Source organism: Pan troglodytes, chromosome X, assembly GCF_028858775.2.
Source record: "Pan troglodytes isolate AG18354 chromosome X, NHGRI_mPanTro3-v2.0_pri, whole genome shotgun sequence".
In the NCBI taxonomy this organism is placed as follows: domain Eukaryota; kingdom Metazoa; phylum Chordata; class Mammalia; order Primates; family Hominidae; genus Pan; species Pan troglodytes.
This window is the reverse complement of record NC_072421.2, coordinates 49,388,635-49,410,655: the sequence shown is the minus strand read 5'-3', so window position 1 is coordinate 49,410,655 and position 22,021 is coordinate 49,388,635. Positions and strand designations below refer to the sequence as shown.

Genomic DNA, 22,021 nt, shown 5'->3' with positions numbered 1-22,021 from the left:
GCTTGGGCACAGTGGTGCATGCCTGTAATCCTAGCACTTTAGGAGGCTGAGGTGGATGGATCGCTTGAGCCCAGGAGTTCAAGATCAGCCTGGCCAACAAGGTGAAACCCTGTCTCTACTAAAAGTATAAAAATACAAAAAATTACCAAGGTATGGTGGTGCACGCCTATAATCCTAGCTACTCAGGAGGCTGAGGCAAGAGAATCGCTTGAACCCAGGAGGCAGAGGTTGCTGTGAGCCCAGATTGCGCCACTGCACTCCAGCTCGGGGGACAGAGTTAGACTCTGTCTCAAAAAAAAAAAAAAAAAAAAATCTTTAGATGCTGTGGAATCTGAAATACTGTATCTCTGAACAACTTTCTGAGCAAGAACTCTAGCAACTAGCAGCAGAGTATGCTTTCACTCTCAGTTTAGAGCAGGACCCCAGAGAATATGCTGAGCCTGGGGTCTTCCTCTGTTGCCCAGACTGGAGTGCAGTGGTGCAATCATAGCTCACAGCAGCATTGATCTCCTGGGCTCAAGCGATCTTCCCGTATCAGCCTCCCAAAGTGCTGGGATTATAGGCACTGGAATGAGCCACCGTGCATGGTCTCTGGCTTGTATTTTGTTAATCGTAGGGAGGATGTTCCCAACTTCTCATGTCCAGTAGTCCATTTCCTATGCTTTATGCACTTCACTCTGTCAAGGAGGCCTCCTCCTTTCTCCAATCATAATAAACCAGCCTTGGTAGCACCTTTGAGAAGGGCTAAAGCTCCCCAGGGAATGGCACTGGGGCTCTGTCTCTGCCTGTAACACAACATAACCTGGCCATTTCAGACACCCTTCATCTCCTCCCCGTGCCACAATGCTAAAGTAGATATCTCATCAGCTTCAGATTTCCTGGAATTCATCTTTCTCCTAAGCCTACGCTTGAAAATGGGGCCCAAAGTTCTTGAATATGGCCCTTTGTCCAGAACACCTAGCTCCAGCCAAAGCGCCTGGTCTCCCTTGACAGGCCACTGGGACTTTTTCTGCTTTACCTTGAAAGGAGCCCTGCTGATCCCCATTTTGAGGACAGGGCTCCTTACATTCAGGGAAGTGTGGACAATATAAGGAGGCCTTCCCAATATGCCCTTTGTTCACTGTGCACAAACAAAGCCTTGTATCTGAAGACGCTTTGAATCTGTGCAGTGTTCTCTCAGCTTGCTGCCTGGCACCTGCCTGCTGCCAAAGTTGCTCTTGCGGCAGTGGTTACTGCAGCAACGGCTTCTGTGAGCCCGAGAATTCTCTACAGGCCCCTCACAAGCTGGGGACTGTGACCTGTACAATTTGTCCAGACTGGCTTTTTTCACATCACAGGGATTGAGCAAGAGGTAGATTAAAAGGCATCTGCCTCTTCTGCCAAGCCCCCAGAAGTTTCCCTGGCAGGGGTCTGCTTCTGTTAAAAATTGTCCAGATGCCAAGCCTTGAATTTGTAGCAGCAGACTCAGGAAGCAGTTTCTTTGCCTTTCAGAGAGGAGTCAATTATTGAGGTGCTGTGGGTTGCTGTCTGGGCTGTGTTCGGTGGCAGATATGGACAGATCAGCTCTTCTTTTAAAAAATTTTTTTAAAATAATTTTTTATTTTAAATATAAGAGAGACAAGGTCTCACTATATTGCTCAGGCTGGTCTTGAACTCCTGGGCTCAAGTGATCTTCCCATCTTGGCCTTCCAAAGTGCTGGGATTATAGGCATGAGCCACCACTCCTGGCCTCAGCTCTTTTTTTTGAGATAGAGTCTTGCTCTGTCGCCCAGGCTGGAATGCAGTGGCGTGATCTTGGCTCACTGCAACCTCCACCTCCCGGTTTCAAGTGATTCTCCTGCCTCAGCCTCCTTAGTAGCTGGGATTACAGGCGCATGCCACCATGCCCGGCTAATTTTTGTATTTTTAGTAGAGATGGGGTTTCACAATGTTGGTCAGGCTGATCTCAAACTCCTGACCTCGTGATCTGCCCACCTCGGCCTCCCAAAGTGCTGGGTTTACAGACATGAGCCACCATGCCCAGCCTCAGCTCTCTTTTCTAACATTCCTTCCTCAGTCAAGGGAATGCTCCCCTCTACTCCCACACTGAGGCCACCTCTTCATCTCCATGTCTGCAGCACCACGCAGAGGGATGAAGTATCCAACAGCTTCTAAAGCTATCTAAGTGGGGGCGGGTCCTCACCAAGTCCCCTATCACACCAATTCATTCAACAAACATCTCTTGAGCTCCTACTGAATGCCAGGTACCATCCTGCATGCTAGGGGATCCGTATGGAGTAAATCACTTAATATCAAGACCCTACTATATGCCAGGCAGCATCCTGGGTACCGAGTATGGAGCTACAAACAAAACAAACATCCTTGCCCTTGTGGGGCTGACACTCCACTGGGGCTGAGACAGTGAGCAATAAGCAGAAGTAAGTGATGGAAGATGTTATAAGAAGCTGAGAACCATGGGGGAAAGGGGCAGTATTAATAGGATGGCCACAGAAAGCCTTAGAGAGAAGGTGACATTAAGCAACGGTATTAAGGAAGTAAGGGATGGTCATGCAGCTATCTGGGGAAAGCGGTCTAGGCAGGGGAAATGAAGTGCAAACGCCCTGTGGTAGCACTGTTGCTAGCATGTGTGAGGAACAGCCGGGAGGCTGGTGTGGCTGCAGGGGAGTAAGTGAGGGAGAAGGTGGTAGGAGGTCAGGTCAGGGAGATCCTGTAGTGCTGTAAGGTCAGTCCACTGGAACTACTATGGCTTTTGTTCTGACTGAAGTGGAAATCATGAGAAGCCTCCATATAGCCACTGCCAAAGACTGCCAGTTGACAACTCCCCACTTGCCATACACCCCCCACCATGTGCACACAGAACCACTCTAAATACATTTGTTCCTCTGGTGCTTTGGTCAATCTAGCTGATTTCCATTGTTGGGAACACAGATTTTCCCATTAGATGCCCAGCAAGGCTTCCTTTTTTTTTTTTTTTTTTTTTTGGAGACAGGGTCTCACTCTGTCTCCCAGGCTGATTGTGCAGGGACACAATCATGGCTCACTGCAGCCTTGATCTCCTGGGCTCAAGCAATCTTCCTGCCTACTGAGTAGCTGGGACTACAGGTGTGCGCCACCACGCCCAGCTAATTTTTTAAAAATTTTTTGTAGAGGCCAGGAGCACTGGCTCACGCCTATAATCCCAGCACTTTGGGAGGCCAAGGTGGGCGGATCACCTGAGGTCAGGAGTTTGAGACCAGCCTGGCCAACATGGTGAAACCCCATCTCTACTAAAAAGGCAAAAATTAGCCAGGCGTGGTGGCGTGCACCTGTAATCTTAGCTACTTGGGAGGCTGAGACAGGAGAATCGTTTGAACCCGGGAGGCGAAGGTTGCAGTGAGCTGAGATTGCGCCATTGCACTCCAGCCTGGGCAATAGGGCGAGACTTCATCTCAAAAGAAAAAAAAATAAATCATAACCGCCCCATGTGATGGCATTAGGGGTGAGGCCTTTGGGAGGTAATTAGGTCACAAGGGCAGAGCCCTCATAGATGGGATCAGTGCCTTAAAAGGCATCCCAGAGACTCTCGTCCTCTTTCAGCTATGTGAGAATACAAGAAGTCAGTAGTCTGCAGCCTAAATATCTTGCTTCATCTTTGGTGTTTCTGAACTGTATAAAAGTATACATCTTAGGCTGGGCACAGTGGCTTACGCCTGTAATTCCAGCACTTTGGGAGGCCAAGGCGGGCAGATCACGAGGTCAGGAGATCGAGACCATCCTGGCTAACACGGTGAAACCCCGTCTCTACTAAAAATACAAAAAATTAGCCAGGTGTGGTGGCGGGCGCCTATAGTCCCAGCTACTCGGGAGGCTGAGGCAGGAGAATGGCGTGAACCTGGGAGGTGGAGCTTGTAGTGAGCCGAGATCGCCCCACTGCACTCCAGCCTGGGCGACAGAGCGAGACTCCGTCTCAAAAAAAAAGTATACATCTTAGTCTGTTTTGTGCTGTTGTACCAAAATACATGACACTGGGTAATTTATAAAGAATAGAAATTTATTCCTTATAGTTCTGGAGGCTGGGAAGTCCAAGATCTAGGTGCAGCATCTGGCCAGGGTCTTCTTGCTGTGTCATTCCATAGTGGAGGGGGAAAGAGTAAGAGAGGGCCAGAGAGGGGGCTGAACCCATTTTATTATGAGAAACCCACTCCCCACTCCCATAATAACAGCAGTAATCCATTCATGAGGTCTCTTGATTACCACTTTTTTTTTTTGGCTTAAACAACAGAAATTTATTTTCTCACAGTTCTGTAGGCTAGAATTCCCAGAACAAGGTCTGTCAGGGTCATTTCTGATGAGGACTCTTTTCCTGGCTTGCAGATTACCTCACTATGTTCTCACGCGGTAGAAAAAGACACACTCTCTCTCTCTCTCTCTCTTGCTTGCTTGATGACCTCTTAAAGATCTCACCTCTTAATACTGTTACAATGGCAATTACATTTCTTTTTCTTTTTCTTTTTTTGAGGCAGAGTAGTGCTCTGTCACCTAGGCTAGAGTGTAATGGTACGATCTCAGCTCACTGCAACCTCCACCTCCCAGGTTCACGCGATTCTCCTGCCTCAGCCTCCCGAGTAGCTGGAATTATAGGTGCCCGCCACCATGCCCAGCTAATTTTTGTATTTTTAGTAGAGATGGAGTTTCACCATGTTGGTCAGGCTGGTCTCAAACTTCTGACGTCAGGTGATCCACCCACCTTGGCCTCCCAAAGTGCTGGGTTTGAGAGGTACAAGTCATCAAACCATAACACTATGTAATCTTTGGAAACTTACTTTTTCCCCACTGGACATTCTAGATTTATCTTTTTTTTGTTTTTGTTTTTGTTTTTTTTGAGACAGGGTCTTGTTCTTTTGTCCAGGCTGGAGTGCAGTGCTGCAATCATAGGTAACTGCTGCCTCAAACTCAAGTATTCCTCACCCCTCAGCCTCTTGAGTAGTTGGGACTACAGGTGCATCCCACCACACCTGGCTAATTTTTAAATTTTTAATAGAGACAGGGTCTCGCCATGTTGCCTATGCTGGTCTTGAACTCTTGGCCTCAGGCGATCCTCCTGCCCTAGCCTCTCAAAGTGCTGGGATTACAGGCATGAATCACTGCACCTGGCTTCTGGTTTTCTTTTTGTTTTTGTTTTTTGTTTGTTTTGAGACAGTCTCGCTCTGTCACCCAGGCTGGAGTGCAGTGGCGCAATCTTGGCTCACTGCAACCTCCACCTCCCAGATTGAAGCGATTCTCCTGCCTCAGCCTCCCGAGTAGCTGGGATTACAGGTGCCCGCCACCCAGGTAATTTTTGTATTTTTAGTAGAGACGGGGTTTCTCCATGTTGGCTAGGCTGGTCTCGAACTCCTGACCTCAGGTGATCCGTCCACCTCCGTCTCCCAAAGTGCTGTGATTACAGGCGTGAGCCACCACACCCAGCCAGCTTTCTCTTAACACTCATGTAGCACTTGATGTGTGTGTCAGGCACTGTTCTGTCCCCTTTACATTCACAATCCTTTATTTATTTGTTTGTTTATTTATTTATATTTTTGAGACCAAGCCTCACTCTGTTGCCCAGGCTGGAGTACAGTGGCACGATCTCAGCTCACTGCATCCTCTGCCTCCCAGGTTCAAGTGATTCTCCTGCCTCAGCCTTCCAAGTAGCTGGGTTTACAAGCCCCTGCCACCACACCTGGCTAATTTTTTTTTTTTTTTTTTTTTTTTTTTGCATTTTTAGTAGAGACGAGGTTTCACCATGTTAGCCAGGCTGGTCTTGAACTCCTGACCTCAGGTGATCCACCCACCTCGGCCTCCCAAAGTGCTGGGATTACAGGCTTGAGCCACTGTGCCCAGCCCACAATCCTTTAAATCATTTAAATCCTCATAATGGCCTGTGGGATACACACTGTTACCATGTCCATTTTACATATGAGGGAACTGAGGCACCGAGTGGTTAAATGATTTGCATGATAGTTCTAGCTGGCAAGCAGAGAGCCAGGATTGTAAGCCAGGCAGACCGGGCATGAGTGCACATTCTTGTCCCTCTGCTTCACGCCGTCACTCCCAGCTGTTGCTATGATTCCTGTTTGCCTGTAGGTGTAGCTGTTCATTTATTTCCACTGCCATACAGCATTCCGTGGTGTGCATGTGCAGCCTGGGTGTCCATATTCTCCTGTAACGGCCCTTTGGGCTGTTTCTGGTTCTTGCTGTTTGGAGTAACACTGCAGTGTTCACTCCCGCACATGTCTCCTGGTTCACATAGGCACGCAGACTCTCAGAGGGGAATCTGAGGGCGTAGGGTTTGCATGTCTCTAACTTCTTCAGGTGATGCCAGACTATTTCCACAAGTGAATGCTAGCTCAGTCCCCAGGCCTCCCCAGGCCTCAGTTTCCCCATGTATTAGATAGGCCATTTGGGGACTTGAAGCTCTCAGATACAGGAACAGCAGTTTGGAGGAGCTGAGCAGGTCTGGGGTGTGACTGACATTCCCAGGTACCTGAAGGAGGAACGGCACATCTCCAGGTGGGACCTGCAGTCCTTCCTGGAAACTTCCATGGCTCCCCACACGTGCAAGTTCAAAGCCTCTCTCCTGAACCTAGGTTCAGAGCCCCTTCTGCAGTGGTAGTTCCAACCTCCCTCCCATGTCCCCACTCACAGCTAAGCTTCGGGCCTGGAGCACCTCCAACCTGCTGATCGGGGCAAGTCCCAATGTGGCCTTCAAGGCCATTGCACATGTTCATTGTGACACTGTTCGCTGAGCAGTCACTGTGTGCTAGGCGTATCTCCAGCATCTGGACAGACGACACTAAATGGGTATTGAAGGATTGAATGAGGGATCAATAATGATATCCAGTTTGATTCAGTGGTTCCAGAGGTTTTTCTAAGTGCTTTCCATTTATTAACTCATTTCACATTCACAAATGACCCCATAAAGTAAGCACTATTGTTATCCCCATTGTACTGACAGGGAAGCTGAGGTCCAGAGGAGCTTGGGTGCCTTGCTCGAGGTCACACAGCTTGTGAGTGGTGGTTGGAGCTGAGGAAACGTGAGAAATTGTTGTTCCCAAGCTGTGAGGTGCCACATGGGGGCCAAGATAAAATTATTCTGCTTTTTCTTTTTAGAGATAGGGTCTCACCATCATTCAGGTTGTAGTACAGTGGCGCAATCATGGCTCACTGCCACCTCCAACTCCTGGGCTCAAGGGATCCTCCCACCTCAGCCTCCTGAGTAGCTGGGTCTACAGGCCAGTGCCACCATGGTGGGCTAATTTTTAAAAGTTTTTATTTTCCATAGAGATTTGGCTTTGCCATTTTGCCCAGGCTGGTCTTGAACTCGTGGGCTGAAGCAATCCGGCTCCGTCAACCTCCCAAAGCCCTGGGATTACAGGCGTGAGCCACTGTGCCTGGCCTGTTCTCCATTTTTTTACTTCTTTCTCTGCGTCCAGATTGATCCCCTTGAACACTAATTTAGGGGACACTAAAAATCTGCTACATTTGCTGGTTATTTTCTAAATTAACATTTAAAAGTTGCGTATTTCCTTATCAAGGTATGAGAATGATTTAAAAAAAAAAAAAAAAAAAAAAAAAACAAGGTCTGGCTCTATTGCCCAGGCTGGAGTGCAGTGGCGTGATCTCGGCTCACTGCAGCCTCTGCCTCCCAGGCTCAAGCCATCCTCTTCCTCCCACCTCAGCCTCCCGAGTAGCTGGGACCACAGGCATGTTCCACCGTACCTGGCTAATTTTTATATTTCTTGTAGAGATGAAATTTTGCTATGTTGCTCAGGCTAGTCTCGAACCTCTGAACTCAAGGGATCTGCCCACGTCAGTCTCCCAAAGTGTTGGCCCGATTTTTGTTATTTTAGTACATAATGGAATGAGTTTTCCCATTATGGACTATAGTGATTTACTAATCATTTTAATATCACGTTTCATATCATTCATATTTTTTATTACTGTTGATTGGCATCAGTAATTTGGAGCTAGTATGTATGTCTGTCTGTATGTATGTATTTATTTATTTAGAGACAGTCTCACTCTGTTGCCAAGGCTGGAGTGCCATGGTGCAATCTCGGCCCATTACAACTTCTGCCTCCTGGGTTTCAAGTGATTCTTGTGCCTTAGCCTCTGGAGCAGCTGAGATTACAAGCATGGGCCACCATGCCCAGCTAATTTTTGTATTCTTAGTAGAGACAGGGTTTCACCATGTTGGCCAGGCTGGTCTCAAACTCCTTACCTCAAGTAATCCACCTGCCTGGGCCTCCCAAAGTGCTGGAATTACAGGTGTGAGCCACTGCGCCTGGCCTTTGTTTTTTGTTTTTGTTTTTTTTTTTGAGACAGATTCTTGCTCTGTTGCCCAGGTTGGAGTGCAGTGGCGTGATCTCGGCTCACTGAGGTCTCCACCTCCTGGGTTCAAGCAATTCTCTCACCTCAGCCTCCCAAGTAGCTGGGATTTCAGGCCCATGCCACCACACCCAACTAATATTTGTATTTATTTTTTTAATAAGACGTGGTCTCACTCTGTCACCCAGATTGAAGTGCAGTGGCACAATCTCAGCTCACTGCAACTTCTGCCTCCCAGGCACAAGTGATCCTCCCACCTCAGCCTCCCCAGTAGCTGGGACCACAGGCACACACACCACCACGACAGACTAATTTTTTGTATTTTTAGTATAGATGGGGTTTCACCATGTTGGCCAGGCTGGTCTTGAACTCCTGGCTTCGGGTGATCCACACACCTCCCAAAGTGCTGGGATTACAGGCGTGAGCCACCACGTCCGGCCAGAGCTAGTTTGTTTTTTGTTTGTTTGTTGTTTTGGTTTTTGTTTGTTTGTTTTTGAGACAGAGTCTTGCTCTGTTGCCCAGGCTGGAGTGCAGTGGCACAATCTCAGCTCACTGCAACCTCTGCCTCCCAGGTTAAAGTGATTCTCCTGCCTCAGCCTCCCGAGTAGCTGGGATTACAGGCACCCGCCACCACACCTAGCTAATTTTTATATTTTTAGTAGAGACGGAGTTTCACCATGTTGGCCAGGCTGGTCTCGAACTCCTGACCTCAGGTGATCAGCCCACCTCAGCCTCCCAAAGTGCTGGGATTACAGGCGTGAGCCACTGTGCCCAGCCGAGCTTGTTTGTTTTTTATGTGTCTCCATCAACTCTTGCTTTTCTGCACTGGATGCCAGTATTTGGTGAGGTAATACCTCAGAGATAATTTGCTCTCCTGGGCCTTCAAATAGACTTAAAAACAGCAGCTTTAATCCAGCTTTTCTGTTTGCTTGTGCGCACAGCTGGAAGCAGAAGTAATTTACTACACAGTAAACACCAGGAACGCCCAAGAACTGGGATAGACCCCATCACCTTCGTCTCCAACCTCCAGGGGCACCAGATGAATCACCTCCTGTTTATATCTTTTTTTTTTTTTTGAGACAGGGTTCTTGCTTTGTCACCCAGGCTGGAGTGCACTGGCACGATCACAGTGCACTGCAACCTTGAACTTCCAGGCTTAAGCAATCCTCCCTCCTCAGCCCCTCAAGTAGCTGGGACTACAGGCACACACCACCATACCCGGATAATTTTTAAAATTTTTTTATAAAGACAGGGTCTCACTGTGTTGCTTAGGTGGGTCTCAAACTCCTGAGTGCAAGGGATCCTCCCATCTCAGCCTCCCAAAGTGCTTGCATTACAGGTGTGAGCCACTATGCCTGGCTTCCTGTTTATATCTTCTGTATTTTGCTTCTTTTTGGGAAGGCATTCCCTGCAAGATCCTGGTTGCCACACCTCAGGCCCTGAGTAGGTAATAAGACACAGGGGTGTCTTCCACACCCTGGCCCCACTGATTGAGTCCTACACATAGGGAAGGTCCAGCTGCTGTCCTTTAAAACCAAACTGAGGCCAAGATGGCAAAATTTACGTTGCTATATCCTCTTCCTCCCCTCACCGTACTATCCTCATGGCCCTCCGTACCCGACTGCGGGGTGCTTCCTGGGACAGGTCTGACCTAAGGAAGTGTCATTTCCCAACCCTCAGATCCAGTACGCCCTTTTAGTAAGAAACATTTCGGCCGGGCGCGGTGGCTCATGCCTGTAATCCCAGCACTTTGGGAGGCCGAGGTGGGTGGATCACCTGAGGTCGGGAGTTCGAGACCAGCCTGACCAACATGGAGAAACCCTGTCTCTACTAAAAATACAAAATTAGCTGGGTGTGGTGGCACATGCCTGTAATCCCAGCTACTAGGGAGGCTGAGGCAGGAGAATCACTTGAACCTGGGAGGCAGAGGTTGCAGTGAGCCAAGATCGCGCCATTGCACTCCAGCCTGGGCAACAAGAGCGAAACTCCGTCTCAGAAAAAAAAAAAAAAAGAAACGGCCTCCTTTTACCATCCTGAAATGACATTCACATTCATATACATTACAAGTCTTGCTGGTGTGGGACAGCACCCCAGCACCAGACCTCTGCCCATTCAGTGCCAAAGCACCCTCAAGGAGGAATTCCCAAAACACACCCCGAGGGCAGGCAGGAACAGGACCCTTGTCTGTCTGGTTCAGCGCGGAATCCCCACCACCTAGTACAAGACCCTGAATGCACTAAGTAAATAATTGCAGTCTGGATAACTATGCTGTGATTTACTGCCCTCTTCCTACAAAGCTTCCCTGTCCTCTGTTCACTGCCCCTGCGTGGGGAGCCAGAGAAGAAAAACGACTCAGGGTGCGCAGGGGCCAGCTCCCTTGCACAGAGAGTTCTACACAGTTCACTGATGCTGTGGGCAAATGGATGCTTCAGGGGCCCTCTGTCCTGCCGTGGGCGGAATGAGGACAGGGTGAGCACAGAAAGCAGAGACATCTGTAGAGTCAGTGACGCATGGTCAGAACACAGAGTCCAGAGTGCACAGCCTGACCCTGGCCCTGGCTCTGCTCAGCTGTGTGCCTTCTGGTAACCCCTACAGGGCCTTAGGTCTCTCATCCAGAACGCAACAATGATAATAGTAGTTAAGGTTGTTGTGAAGACGCAGTGAAATTATTCACGTAATCAGGAGAGGTTGGCACGTGTTAAAATTATCCATTACTGGGTAATTTGGATCAACGAACTATCATTCCTGACGCCTAGATTCCCCCCGTCCCTCAAGCGCCTCCTCACCCTCCTCCCTCAGACTTCCAGGTTCCACCACCACTGGTGGATGGTCAAGAACCCAGAACAGGCGACCGACCTCTCTTTTTCTTTCCCCTGCTGCACAGCCCATCTCAGAGCTCCCTTCTGTGAGGCTCAGCCAGAGGCCTGCAGGGTTGGGACAGGCTCCTGGAGCCCTCCCCGCCAACGAGAGGCCCCGGCCTACTCCCCTCACCTGCACAGGAAAACCCTGGCCCAGTCAGGGAACCAGAAATCTCCTCCCAGTCCTTACCTTGCCCTCACCCTCAGCCACCACCAACTACCCCTGGGCGGGCGCCCCCTACATCCCTGCACCTCGGTCTGTGTGACCCCAGGAGTGCCCACTCCCCAATGTGTGTGCCCCTGTGGGTGTCCAAAGCCCTGTCTGTGTGACCCTAGGGGTGTCCACTCCCCAGCGTGTCCGACCCTCGGACCCCAGAGCCCGCAGCCCACAGCCTGGAATGGCCCGCCACGCGCGGGGCAGGGACGCGCGCACGAAAGCGTCCACATGGAGCCACAACACTGGGCAGGGGCAGCCAACCCGGGCACACCTTTTTGTGTGGGGTAAGGAAAGAGCCCCTTCCCCGCGCGGGGCCCGGCATGCTCGTGCCCATCCCGTCCTGTTGGCACTCCCAGACCCGAGCGGCCCTCGGCCTCTCTCCCGCCCACCGCGTTGCCCTCTCCCCTGAAGGCTTAGTCTTGACCCAGCCCTCCCGCCGCGGAACAAGCAACTGGCTCAAGGCCGGGGCGCGGTGGGCTCTGATTGGTCGATGACGATTGACGTTGATGATCTGATTGGTCGATGGTTGATTGGCGCTTCTCGGTAGCTGCCCGGGCGCGCCTCCGCCCCTGCGCTCCGGGCTCCCATTCGTCGCCGCTCTGGGGCATGCGCAGTGGGTGCCATTCAGTGCCTGGGCTCCGGGAAAGCCGTGCTTTTACGGTTCCGGGTACTGGTTCCCACACCACTGCCTCGTGTGGGGTTGTTCGCCCGTGAAGGGGCAGGACAGGGTGCGCGCTGGTGGAGGTTAGTGAGGTCACACACCGGGCCGTGGCGCCTGGTGCGCTGGGCGCTTCCACCTCAACCTTCGTAGCAAACCCAGCGGGGTTCTGTGCCTGCGCACCGTGGTTCCTGTGTTCGTTTACTGTCCCGTTTCTCACTCCGGAAAGTGTGGCTTTGAGTTTGATCTGCAGGAGTAGGACGGGCACAGCGGGTGTCTGGTCTTCCTCGCACCATAAATCGCAGAGCGAGCCCTCTGTGGTCTCTGGATACAGTATACCAAAGTTAGATTAACTGTACTCCTTCTCACAAGCCGGTCCAACGTTTGCAGCAGTGAAAAAGCCCTAAGTGTCAGGGCCTTTGGCGAAGCCTGTGTAAGGGAATAAACACTTTCCCCAGTTTTCCAGGCGCAAACTGATGGTTTTGGAGCATTAAGGTCTGGTCGGATGGGGCAGGATGGCTGCGTTGACACGTCTTATTTAATCCACATCATAGGTAAGGTGACCACTTATCTTTTTACAGGTTGAAATTGTTACATTTTGGCCGGGCGCGGTGGCTCACGCCTGTAATCCCAGCACTTTGGGAGGCCGAGGCAGGTGGATCACGAGGTCAGGAGATCGAGACCATCCTGGCTAACACAGTGAAACCCCGTCTCTACTTAAAAAATACAAAAAATCAGCCGGGCGTGGTGACGGGCGCCTGTAGTCCCAGCTACTCAGGAGGCTGAGGCAGGAGGATGGCGTGAACCCGGGAGGCGGAGCTTGCAGTGAGCCGAGATCGCGCCAGTGCACTCCAGCCTGGGCGACAGAGCGAAACTACGTCTCAAAAAAAAAAGAAAAGAAATTGTTACATTTTATATATATGTAAGTTGAAATGGAAGTATATATTGCAAGCATTATAAACGTATACACCAATATGTATAAATCCATGATTTACAGGGATATAAATGCAGATGGAGCCGTGGGCCCAGTTCATTGCCCTGGGGTGAGTCACATGCTGAAGGGACAGGGGACTGTTGATCTTTTAACTGGGTGCCCAAAATGTTAGGAAGCCTGAGCCCTGAGGCCCCAGCTTTCACTAAGTGGGAAAAAATTCCCTTAATTAGCTTAGAAACTCCAATAGCGTAGTGCTGCCTCCACTGCTGAAAACAGCCAACCTTGATATCAGGTCTGGTCCCAAGAAACAACGTTGATATCAGGTCTGGTCCCAAGAAACAACGTTGATATCAGGTCTGGTCCCAAGAAACAACGTTGATATCAGGTCTGGTCCCAAGAAACACTGTTTTTTTTGTTTTTTTGTTTTTTTTTGAGACATAGTCTCGCTCTGTCGCCCAGGCTAGAGTGCAGTGGCGCGATCTCGACTCACTGCAAGCTCCACCTTCCGGGTTCACGCCATTCTCCTGCCTCAGCCTCCCGAGTAGCTGGGACTACAGGCGCCCACCACCACGCCCGGTTAATTTTTTGTATTTTTAGTAGAGACAGGGTTTCACCGTGTTAGCCAGGATGGTCTCGATCTCCTGACCTCGTGATCCGCCTGCCTCAGCCTCCCAAACTGCTGGGATTACAGGCATGAGCCACTACGCCCGCCCCAGAAACATTGTTCTTCCCTTTTCTCTTAGATTGTTATTTTATCCCTCTTTTCTCAGGAATGAGGAAAAAGGTTGCTATTTTAACTGTGAGTGTGTGGGAACTGGAGTACTGGGTAGCACTCTTCAAAGGTTCAGTTGAAGTCCGGGCAATTAGTCACCTCTGGATTTTTTTTTTTTTTTTTTTTTGAAATGGAGTCTCACTCTGTTGCCATGCAGGAGTGCAGTGGTGTGATCTCGGCTCACTGCAACCTCTGCCTCCCGGGTTCAAGCGATTCTCCTGCCTCAGCTTCCGGAGTAGCTGGGACTACAGGCACGCACCACCACGCCCAGCTAATTTTTGTATTTTTAGTAGGGATGGGGTTTCACCATGTTGGCCAGGATGGTCTCAAACACCTGACCTCAGGTAATCCACCCACCTGGGCCTCCCAAAGTGCTGCGATTACTGGCATGAGCCACTGTGCCAGGCCCCTCCTCTGGATGTTTCTGAGAGTGGCTGGCTTTGTAACATGTATACTTCACTTTTGTATAATACTTTGTATATACTTCCGTTTCATATAATGCTTTGTATATACTTCAGTTTCGCCACTCAGATGCCATAGGAAGTGAGGGGTGCATTGTTTTTGTTTGGGATTTTGTTCTAAAGATTACAGTATAACCAAACATACAATAAGCTATATTAACTCATTTTTTGGTGGGGGGGTAGAGACAGGGTATTTCTTTGTCACCCAGGCTGGAGTATAATGGTGAAGTCATGGCTCACTGCAGTCTGGACAGCCTGTGCTCAAGCCATCCTCCCACCTCAGCCCCCCAAGTAGCTTGGAGTACAGGTGCGCCACTCTACACCTGGCTAATTTTTTACTTTTTGTAGAGATGAGGTCTCACAGTGTTGCCCTGCTGATCTCAAATTTCTGTGCTCAGGCAATCCTCCTGCCTCAGACTCCCAAAGTGCTGGAATTACAGGCATGAGCCACTGCACCCAGCCTGTATTACCTTTTTTTTTTTTTCTTTTTTTTTTTTTTTTTAGATAGGTTCTCATTCTGTTGTCCAGGCTGGAGTTTAGTGGCACAATCTTGACTCACTGCAACCTCCGCCTCCCAGGTTCAAGCAATTCCTGCACCTTAGCCTCCCGAGTAGATGGGATTTACAGGCGCTCGCCACCACTCCTGGCTAATTTTTGTATTTTTAGTAGAGACCAGGTTTTGCCATGTTGGCCAGGCTGGTCTCAAACTCCTGACCTCAAGTGATCCGCCCACCTCAGCCTCCCAAAGTGCTGGGATTACAGGCATGAGCCTCCACGCCCTGCAGTATTATCTTTTTTAAAGAGAGAGTACTTGAGGCCAGGAGTTTGAGACCAGTCTGGGCAATGTGAGACACCGTCTCTACAAAAATTACAAAAAATTAGCCCAGTTTGGTGGTACACACTTGTGGTTCCAGCTACTCAGGAGGCTGATGTGGGAGGATCACTTAAGCCTTGCAATTAGAGGCCACAGTGAGCCATGATCACACCACTGCACTCCAGCCTGGGCAACAGAGACCTCATCTCAAAAAATAAATAAATAGGCCGGGCACAGTGGCTCGTGCCTGTAATCCCAGCACTTTGGGAGGCCAAGGCAGGTGGATCACCTGAGGTCAGGAGTTCAAGACCGGCCTGACCAACATGGTGAAACCCCATCTCTACTAAAAATACAAAAAATAAGCCAGGTGTGGTGGCTAACGCCTGTAATCCCAACTACTCTGGAGGCCGAGACAGGAGAATCGCTTGAACCTGGGAGGCAGAGGTTGCAGTGAGCCGAGATTGCGCCATTGTACTCCAGCCTGGGCAACAGGAGCAAAATTCCATCTCAAAAAAAATAATAAAATAATAATACAAAAATTAGCTGGGGGAGGCCAGGCGCCGTGGCTCATGCCTGTAATCCCAGCACTTTGGGAGGCCGAGGTGGGCAGATCACCTGAGGTCAGGAGTTCAAGACCATCCTAACCAACATTGTGAAACCCCATCTCTACTAAAAATACAAAAAATGAGCTGGGCATGGTGGCACGTGCCTGTAGTCCCAGCTACTCGGGAGGCTGAGGCAGGAGAATCGCTTAAACCCGGGAGGTGAAGGCTGCAGTGAGCCCAGATCACGCCACCACACTCCAGCCTGGCGACAGAGCGAGACTCTGTCTCAAAAAAAAAAAAAAAAAAAAAAAAACAATTAGCTGGGGCTAGTGGTGGGCACCTGGGCGACAAAAGTGAAACTCCATCTCAAATAAATAAATAACAGAAACACACCCTTTCTTATCTGTTGTGCATACTTAACTAAAAGAAACACACCCAAAAGTATGTACAAATAAAGAAGATGGGGGAGGAAAAGAAAATCTTTAGCTTATTAATAAAAGAATGGGTCTATTTGAAAAGTACAAATGCTAAAAAAAAAAAAGTGCTTCAATGTATATAGCTTGCCTTTTAAGTCTGTAGCCATTTAAATTATAAGAATTTCATCACTTGCTGGCCAGGCGCGGTAACTCACACCTGTAATCCCAGCACATTGGGAGACCGAGGTGGGCGGATCACGAGGTCAAGAGATGGAGACCATCCTGGCCAACATGGTGGAACCCCATCTCTTATTAGCCGAGCATGGTGGTGCGCACCTGTAGTCCCAGCTACTTGAGAGGCTGAGGCAGGAGAATCCCTTGAACCCAGGAAGTGGAGGTTGTAGTGAGCCGATATTGTGCCACTGCACTCCAGCCTGGCGACAGAGTGAAACTCAGTCTCAAAAAATAAAAATAAAAAATGTCATCACTTGCCAAGCCTGGTGGCTCATGCCTGTAATCCCAGCACTTTGTGAGGCTGAGGCAGGAGGATTACTTGAGTCCAAAAGATTGAAGCTGCAGTGAGCTGTGATCGGGCCACTGCCCTCTAGCCTGGGCAACAGAGCAAGACCCTATTCAACAATAACAAAAAAAGGAATTAGGTGATGGGAAATGCCTACCATTTGAATCTATAAAGATAAGCAAGGCAGGGTGCAGTGGCTCACGCCTATAATGCCAACATTTTGGGAGGCTGAGACAGGAGGATCGCTTGAGCTCCAGAGTTCAAGACCAGCCTGGGCAACATAGTGAGATCTAGTCTCTACAAAAATAAACAAATTTAGCTGGGTGTGGTGGTGCGTGCCTGTAGTCTCAGCTACATGGGAGGCTGAGGTGGGAGGATTGAGTGAGCTCAGGAGGTTGAGACTGCAATGAGCCATGATTACACCACTGCACTGCGGCCTAGGTGACAGCAAAACCTGTCTCAAAAAAAAGAGAGAGAGAGATAAGCAAGAGTTACTCATGATGCTTGGACTTGGGGGAAGATGCCAACTCTGGCACATGTCAGTTACTACATAAAAAGTCAAGTGCAATGTCAAATCCAGAGCATCAAGAGGAAAAAAAGTTCAGTTCCCAAGAGAACATGGATAGCTTAATAATGTAAAACTTGGCCGGGCAGGGTGGCTCACGCCTGTAATCCCAGCACTTTGGGAGGCCAAGGCAGGTGGATCACAAGGTCAGGAGATCAAGACCATCCTGGCTAACACGGTGAAACCCCGTCTCTACTAAAAATACAAAAAACTAGCCAGGCGGGTTGGCGGGCACCTGTAGTCCCAGCTACTCGGGAGGCTGAGGCAGGAGAATGGCGTGAACCCAGGAGGCGGAGCTTGCAGTGAGCCAAGATCGTGCCACTGCACTCTAGCCTGGGCGACAGAGCAAGACTCCATCTCAAAAAAAATGTAAAACTTAATCTAGACTATATCTGCATTAAATTAGTACTGCTGAAACAATACATTGAGGAATTACAGTAGCACTTGCAAGTTCCTACTAATGTCCATATAAATAGAACCATGGAAGCTTTTTATATTATCTGTTTTATGACCTTATGGAATTAGTGAACCAAATAAAAACTTAATCATTATTTCAAATAATATAATTTATTTCTAGACAAAATCTATTCTTATTTTCAAGGTAGTTTAAGTGTCAATATTTCTTAAGCCACAATTTTTTTTTTTTTGAGATAGTCTTGCTATGTCACCCAGGCTGGAGTGCAGTGGCATGATCTCAGCTCACTGCAACCTCTGTCTCCTGGGTTCAAGCATGCACGTCTGCTAATTTTGTGTGTGTGTGTGTGTGAGATAGAGTCTCGCTTTGTTGCCCAGGCTGGATGGAGTGCAATGGCGCTATCTCGGCTCACTGCAAGCTCTGCCTCCCGGGTTCATGCCATTCTCCTGCCTCAGCCTCCCGAGTAGCTGGGACTACAGGCGCCCGCCACCATGCCCGGCTAATTTTTTGTATTTTTAGTAGAGACGGGGTTTCACCGTGTTAGCCAGGATGGTCTCGATCTCCTGACCTCGTAATCCGCCCGTCTTGGCCTCCCAAAGTGCTAGGATCACAGGTGTGAGCCACTGCGCCTGGCCCACGTCTGCTAATTTTTAAGACAGGGTTTTTCACAATGTTGGCCAGGCTGGTCTTGAACTCCTGCCTTCGCCTCCCAAAATGCTAGGATTACAGGCATGAGCCACTGTGCCTGGCAAAAAATACTTTTTCAATGTTTAAAAATATCCAACCTTTCAAAACTTTTTCTGATTAAGTAGTAGTAGTCTTATTGGCCAGGCACAGTGGCACATGCATGTAATCTCAGCATTTTGGGAAGCTGAGGTGGGTGGATCACCTGAGATCAGGCGTTCGAGACCAGCCTGGCTAACATGGTGAAACCCCATCTCTACTAAAAATACAAAAATTAGGTGGGTGTGGTGACGCACATCTGTAATCCCAGCTACTCGAGAAGCTGAGGCGGGAGAATCGCTTGAACCCGGGAGGCGGAGGTTGTTGCAGTGAGCCGAGATTGTGCCACTGCACTCTAGCCTGGGTGATAGAGCAAAACTCCATCTCAGAAAAAAAAAAAGTTAGCCAGGCATGGTGACGGGCACCTGTAATCCCAGCTACTTGGGAGGCTGAGGCAGGAGAATCACTTGAACCTGGGAGGCGAAGGTTGCAGCGAGCCGAGATCGCACCACTGCACTCCAGCCTGTGCAACTCTGTCTCAGAAAAAAAAAAATTATAAAAATAAAATTTGCGTTATAGGCCAGGTGCAGTGGCTTATGCCTGTAATCTCAGCACTTTGGGATGCCAAGACGAGCAAATCACTTGAGCCCAGGGGTTCATGACCAGCCTAGACAACATAGAGAAATCCCAACCCTACAAAAAATTGGCCAGATGTGGCCAGGCGCGGTGGCTCACGCCTGTAATCCCACCACTTTGGGAGGCCGAGGTGGGTGGATCACGAGGTCAGGAATTCAAGACCAGCCTGGCCAACTTATTGAAACCCCATCTCTACTAAAAAAAAAAAAAACAAAAACAATAGCCAGGCGTGGCAGCTGGCACCTGTAATTCTAGCTACTCAGGAGGCTGAGGCAGAGAATTGCTTGAACCCGGGAGGCGGAGGTTGCAGTGAGCCCAGATCACGCCATTGCACTCTAGCCTGGGTGACAGAGCGAGATGCCGCCTCAAAAAAAAAAAAAAAGGCCGGGCACAGTGGCTCACACCTGTAATCCCAGCACTTTTGGAGGCCAAGGTGGGCGGATCATGAGGTCAGGAGATCGAGACCATCCTGGCTAACATGGTGAAACCCCGTCTCTACTAAAAATACAAAAAATTAGCTGGGCGTGGTGGCGGGCGCCTGTAGTCCCAGCTACTCGGGAGGCTGAGGCAGGAGAATGGCGTGAACCTGGGAGGAAGAAGTTTCAGTGAGCCGAGATCGTGCCACTGCACTCCAGCCTGGGCGACAGAGCAAGACTCCATCTCAAAAAAAAAAATTAGCCGGATGTAGTGGTGTGAACCTATAGTCTCAGCTACTCAGGAGGCTCACCCGCCTTGGCCTCCCAAAGTTCTGGGATTACAGGTGTGAGCCACCGTGCCCAGCCTGTATTTTCTGTAGAGATGGAATTTTGCCATGTTGCCCAGGCCAGTCTCGAACTCCTGGGCTCAAGCAATCCTCCCACCTTGTCCTCCCAAAGTGCTGGGATTACAGGTGTGAGGCACCATGCCCAGCCGCAACAGTAATTTTCACAAATGGTCCCCTGTAGTCAAGTAGCCAATTTTGATTCATGAAAGTGATATCACTGTAATTCTTCTAAACTTTCACTGAAATGCATGCTCCCTTTGCAGAGGGAAAGCTGGGTTAAGAGATATCCAGGATGGTCGGGCTCGGTGGCTCATGCCTATAATCCCAGCACTTTGGGAGGCCAAGGCAGGCAGATCACCTGAGGTCGGGAGTTTGAGACCAGCCTGACCAACATGGAGAAACTCCATCTCTACTAAAAATACAAAATTAGCCAGGCGTGGTGGTGCATGCCTGTAATCCCAGCTACTAGGGAGGCTGGGGCCAGGCTGGTCTTGCACACCTGACCTCAGGCGATCTGCCTGCCTCCACCTCCCAAAGTGCTGGGATTGCAGGCTTGAGCCACCGTGCCCAGCCCTATGAATTATTTCAAATGCGTTAGATCCACCTAATCAAAATTCTGTCATTCAACATATAATTTTGAGTGCCAACTATGTCTCAAGGTCAGTGTTCAGCCCTACAGTAAACAACATGGACAGAGCTGCTGCCTTCACAGAACCTCCATCTAAGGAGCAGGTGAATATACCACCAGGCCGTAATTGGTTGCTTAGCTCCAAAATAGCGAATTTAGGGTCAATTAAGATAATAATCTACTAACTGTAATGACATCTCTAGAGTATTGTGTCTTTTAAAGTACAGTTATAGCCTGGGCAACGTGGGGAAACCCCGTCTCTACAAAAAAAAAATTTTTTTTCTTTGAGACAGTCTTATTTTTTCACCCAGGCTGGAGTGCAGTGGGGCGATCTCAGCTCACTGCAACCTCAAACTCCCGGGTTCAAGCAATTCTCATGTCTCAGCCTCCTGAATAGCTGGGATTACAGGCGTACACCACCACGCATGGCTAATTTTTGCAATTTTAGTAAAGACGGGATTTTGCCATGTTGGCCAGGCTGGTCTCGAACTCCTGGCCTCAAGTGATCTGCCTGCCTTGGCCTCCCATAGTGCTGGGATTACAGGTGTGAGCCACCGCACCTGACCCCTCCTGTCTCTCTTAACACACATTGCCTCCTTATAGAGGTTCAGGCACCATGCTGAGCCTGGGAGGTAATACAAAAATGAATGAGTGGACCTTGTGGGTTCCATGCTAGTTAAAGACACCCTATGAGACCAGCCTGGCCAACATGGTGAAACCTTGTGTCTACTAAAAATACAGAAAATAGCCAGGCATGGTGGTGCGTGCCTGTAATTCCAGCTACTGGGGATGCTGAGGCAGGAGAATCGCTTGAACCCAGGAGGTGGAGGTTGCAGTGAGCTGAGATCACACCACTGCACTCCAGCTTGGGCGATAGAGTGAGACTCCGTCTCAGAAAAAAAAGACACCCCGGGCCAGGCAAGGTGGGTCACACCTGTAATCCCAGCACTTTGGGGAACAAGGTGGGAGAATCACTTGAGTCCGGCAGTTTGAGACCAGCCTGGCCAACATAATGAGACCGCATCTTCACAAAAAATATGTTTTAAAAAGCTGGGCATGGTGAAGTGTGCCTGTAGTCCCAGCTACTTGGGAGGCTGAAGTGGGAGTATTGCCTGAGCCCAGGAGTTCAAGGCTGCAGGCTGCAGTGAACTATGATCACACCACTGCACTCCAGTGTGGGTGACAGAGGGAGACCCTGACTCATTAAAAAAAAAAAAAAAAAGAAGGCTGATTGTGGTGGCTCATGCTTGTAATCCTAGCACTCTGGAAGACTGAGACGGGAAGATTACTTGAGCCCAGTGGTTCAAGATTAGCCTGGGCTGGCCGGGCTCAGCGGCTCAAGCCTGTAATCCCAGGCAAGAGAATTGCTTGAACCCAGGAGGTGGAGGTTGCAGTGAGCTGAGATCATGCCATTGCACTCCAGCCTGGGTGACAAGAGCAAAGTTCCGTCTCAAAAAATATATAGCCTGGGCAACATAGTGAGACCTCAAGACCCCATCTCTATTAAAAGAAAACAAAGTATCCAGCTTAAAAACATAATACTGGCCAGGCACAGTGGCTCACACCTGTAATCCCAGCACTTTGGGAGGCCGAGGTCAGATCGAGACCATCCTGGCCAACATGGTGAAACCCCGTCTCTAATACAAAAATTAGCCAGGCGTGGTGGTGGGCACCTGTAATCCCAGCTACTTGGGAGGCTGAGGCAGGAGAATGGCTTGAACCCAGGAGGCGGAGGTTGCAGTGAGCCGAG

The 22,021-nt window shown here is 49.5% G+C and overlaps 1 protein-coding gene across 1 annotated transcript in view; it reads left to right on the top strand.

Annotated features, from left to right (window-relative positions):
• Positions 1-12,080: 12,080 nt before the first annotated feature.
• Positions 12,081-22,021, top strand: part of WDR45 (WD repeat domain 45) — a 28,214-nt gene continuing 18,273 nt past the window's right edge. The window contains exon 1 of the mRNA XM_054676840.2: positions 12,081-12,633. The gene's annotated coding sequence lies outside the window, so the exon portion shown is untranslated. The remainder of the gene's footprint in view (positions 12,634-22,021) is intronic.